Genomic DNA, 4,360 nt, shown 5'->3' with positions numbered 1-4,360 from the left:
CCCTCTTGCTGATGTCACCTCTGCAGCCCCTCTTGCTGATTTCACCTTTGCAGCATCTCTGGTCGATTTCACCTTGGCAGCAAATCCCTAATGCACCCCCTTACCTTCTCAGACACTGCCCCCATCCTGGAGCCGACTCTCATCATCTCAAGTCTTGGACTATGGTGAAAGCTGCTGGGGAGTCTGCCTGTCCCTCCTCCATTCAGCCAGCGAAGTGATTTTCCTAATGCACAGATCTATGTCACCTCCTACTCAATAAACTTCTAGCTCCCTATAGCCTCCAAGAGTATAAAATATTCTTTTTGCCATTCGAAGCCCTCTATTTAGCTCCCTCCTCCCTTTCCAGTCTTCTTATACCTCACTCCCCTCTACATACCATTCTATCTATCCACTGGCCTCCTGGCCATTTCACAAACAGGAGGATCAAGGCACTCCATCTCTTATCTATAGGCATTTTCTCTGCCTATCTCTATGTCTGTCTATCCACTACTCTGACTGCCCTGACTTCATTTACATCCTAACTAAAGCCCCATCTTTGACTGGGAACTTTCCCCAACTCCTCATGATTTTAAATCCTTCCCTTTGTTAAATAGCCCCTATTTATCTTGTATAGAGCTGGTTTGTACATAGTTATCTTCGTGTTGGTTCTCCATTAATTTGTGAGCTCCTTGAAGGCAGGGACTGTCTTCTCCTTTTTTTGTGTCTCCTGTGCTTAACAGAGTGCCTGGTACAAAGGAGGCACTTCAAGAATGCTTGCTGACCTGACAAAACCATGAGATTCTGACTCCTCTTTTTAGTCCTATGATTCCTTAGTATCAACATTTTCAGATTTACTATAACAGATCCAAATTAAAAATGCAGACCTGCACTCATGCAAGGCAGCTGGATGCTGCTACAGGGTGTAGGGCCTGAAGTCAAGGAGACCTGAGTTCAAATCTGTCCTCAGACACTTATTGTGTCTGTGTGACCCTAGGCAAGTCACTTAATCTCAGCCTTAGTTTTATTTAACTGTGAAATGGGGACATGCTGGTTCTCATTATAACCTAGATGACATAGGCACTAGGTGCACCGTGAATAAGCACAAACAGCTACCAGCAACTCCAGGAAGGGCACCAGGCTGGTGTTCAAGCTGGTCCTGGATAGCCTTGGCCTGTGCATCTTTCGTTGTACTGAGTGTGTCCTGGTAAAGAGTCCTGAACAATGTGCTAGGCTAAGAGCTGCCTGAGGTCTTAGAAAATACCAAGGGCTGGGAAAAGGAACTCTGAGACATGTCATCAACAATAGCTGTGAGGCCGACCCTACCTCCCTCATGTGCCCCTGGTCTGCTGGGGCTCTGGAGTCCTCAGGCAAAGGAGCCCACAGCATGTGTCCTCAGAGTCATGGGGGAGGAGCCTCTGTGGTGTCCCAAGGACAGGGCTCAGGGCTTTGGTTCTCAGCTTTGCCACATGCTGTCTGGGCGCCTCCCTGCTCTGGGACTCAGTTTCCTCCCTCTCAAGTGAGGTTTGCTAAGGTCCCCTTTAATTCTTTTTTTTTTTTAAAGCAATCAGGGTTAAGTAACTTGCTCAAGGTTACAAAGCCAGTTATTTCTGGGTGTGGTGCTGAGTATCTGCACCCGGATTTGATCCAGGTCATCCCGACACTGGAGCCGGTGCTCTTACTCGCTGAGCCACCTGGCCGCCCCTGTCCCCTTTAATTCTAAGGCTGCACTCCTCGGGAGAATCCTAATATTTACATCTGGAAAGCGACAATGGATTCAGACCCCAAATCCCCCAGTGTCAGAATGACCAGTGCTTCAGTGACCACTTAATGCCTGAATGAACATTATTTAGCAGCTAGCAGTGAGAGCGATGGGCATTTACTTGTGGGTTACTTTAAATGTGCAAAACACTATGGGTCTATGGACATGTGTAAAAATGTGTGTCTGTGTATGGGTGTGTGTGAGTCTGTGCCTATATGTGTGGGGGTGTGTCTGTGTGTATGTGAGTCTGTGTGTGTGAGAGAGCATGTGTGTCTGTGTATATGTGTGCAGGTGTGTGTGTGGGGGGGAGTGTCTTGCGTATATGTGAGGGTGTATGTCTCTGTGTGTGTGTATATATGTGCAGGTGTGTGTGTGTCTGTGTGTGTGAGTCTGTGTGTGTGAGAGAGCGTGTGTGTCTGTGTATATGTGTGCAGGTGTGTGTGTGGGGGGGAGTGTCTTGCATATATGTGAGGGTGTATGTCTGTGTGTGTGTATATATGTGCAGGTGTGTGTGTCTGTGTGTGTGAGTCTGTGTGTGAGAGAGCGTGTGTGTCTGTGTATATGTGTGCAGGTGTGTGTCTGTGTGTGTGTGGGGGAGTGTCTTGTGTATATGTGAGAGTATGTGTCTCTGTGTGTGTGTGTGTGTGTATATGTGTCTGTGTGGGTGTACTTATTTGATACAGCAAACCTGTGAGGTAGGGGCAAATTTAATAGATGGATAAACAAAGGCACATGCCTATGGTCCCCAGCTAACCCTCCACATTCATTCTTTCCTGTACTTTCATTCCGTGCCCCCTGCCCCCTCCATCTCCCCGATATGGATAATGGCTGTCTTCAGCTAAGGCCTCACATATCACATAGCACCTCTGCTTATCAGCCACACCCTAATGGGCATCACAAAGCTGGCTTATCTCCTTGCTGGCTTCTTAGCGACACTTCAGGTACCATCCAGCACCTCCAGGTAGGGGTGAGACCTCCACAGTCTGAAGGCCCGCCCCCAGCTAACACTTTGGCCATCAGATAATACCCCAATTAGACTCCCTCCCCTCCCAGTCAACGCCACACCCTGGCTGTCCTGGGCCAACTGAGAGCCCCTTGGTTTGAGGCCAAGTGCCTGCCAGGTCTTCATGCTGACCCAGAGGGTTAACTGCTTGCCTTACTCCAGCCCTTCCAGGTCAGTCTCTGGTCTCTCGGTGTCCCCGACTGCCATACTGTGTTCCCTCATGTTCCCTCCTGTCCCCTCCCCGCCTTGGTCAGCGCTTTCCCTGAGGAAGCTGGGGGTGGGTGGGGTCTCCATTCTTTCTTTCTGGGTCTCTCTCCTGGGGGGGGGGCACTGCATCTTCCCCCATACTGGGCTCCTCAGTCCTTCATTCATCTATACCATCTCGACTTTGCTAACACAGCCACTACCTGACCATCAGTCAATAAGCCCTTATTAAGCATCTAAAGTGAGCTAGGCACTGTACAAAGAAAAGCCAAAGATGGTCCCTGCCCTCAAGGAGCTTATGGTCTAATGGGGGAGACAGCAAGAAAACCCCATAGAGAGGGAATAAATTAGAGATAATCAGCAGGGGAAAGGCTATATAGCATGAAGGTGAATTGGGAAGGTGGGATCTGAGCTGGGACCTGGAGGGAGCCAGGGAGAAGGAGAAGGAGCTGAGGCCCAGAGAGGGGAAAGGCCTTACCCAGGTCACACAGTGTGCCAGTCGGATAACTCAGCCCCTTCCAATCCAGTCAGCGACTGTGCTCAGAACTGGGGTGTGAGTTCCGGGAGGTCATTCCCATCATACCCAGTCCCTCCCTCAGGGTGCCCTGAGACCTCAGACTAATACAACACAAACATGGATGATTCCGATACTCAGACTGTGTCACTGTGCCCTCAAGAGAGCCACCCAGGTCTTCTGAATCACAGCTGGGTCCATTTAGAGCTCATCTTCCCTCCCTAGCCCCTTTTCAGCTCTGGAGAAGCCCAATGAGCTGGGTTGGGGGGGGGAGTCCTGGAGCCTAGATTCCACGTGCCTGGCTTGAGAAGACAAAAGAGGGAGCTCTAAAGAGAATACTTATTTTCTTTAAGAATACTACACCTTGGGGGCTACTAGTTGGCACAGTGAATAGAGCACCAGCCCTGGAGTCAGGAAGACCTGAGTTCAAATCTGACCTCAGACACTTAACACTTACTAGCCAAGTGACCTTGGGCAAGTCACTTAACCCCAATTGCTCTGCCTTTCCCTCTCAAAAAAACCCAAAAGAAGCAAAACAAAGAATACTTCGGCTGCATGGTGGCACACACACTCTGGGCGGAGGGAGGCCAGGCTCTTCTCAATGTGGTCATCAGTTTTGCAGATTGCTATTTCTTTCTCCCCCCTTTTTTTTTTTGTTATGTGAGATGACTGGGGGGTGGGGGGTATGCTAACATGCTAAGATAAATTAAAAAAAGATGACTTAAAAAATGTCATAAAAAAAGGCAGAAGGCCCCAGTGAGCAGACCTGGTCCTCAGCTGACCCCAGGTTCCCCCTCCCCACCATCCTGTCGAGTGACCCAGGCCTGAGCTGAAGCTGGTGCCTAGTGGGCCTGCCCTGCCCCAGAGCCCACCTTCAGCATTGTGGCCAAGGCTCCCTCCA

Source organism: Petaurus breviceps, unplaced genomic scaffold (genome assembly GCF_028583685.1).
Source record: "Petaurus breviceps papuanus isolate PSGF00001 unplaced genomic scaffold, PetGlider_PUasm1.0 370, whole genome shotgun sequence".
Taxonomy (NCBI): domain Eukaryota; kingdom Metazoa; phylum Chordata; class Mammalia; order Diprotodontia; family Petauridae; genus Petaurus; species Petaurus breviceps.
The sequence above is the reverse complement of the archived record's forward strand: the minus strand, read 5'-3'. Positions refer to the sequence as shown.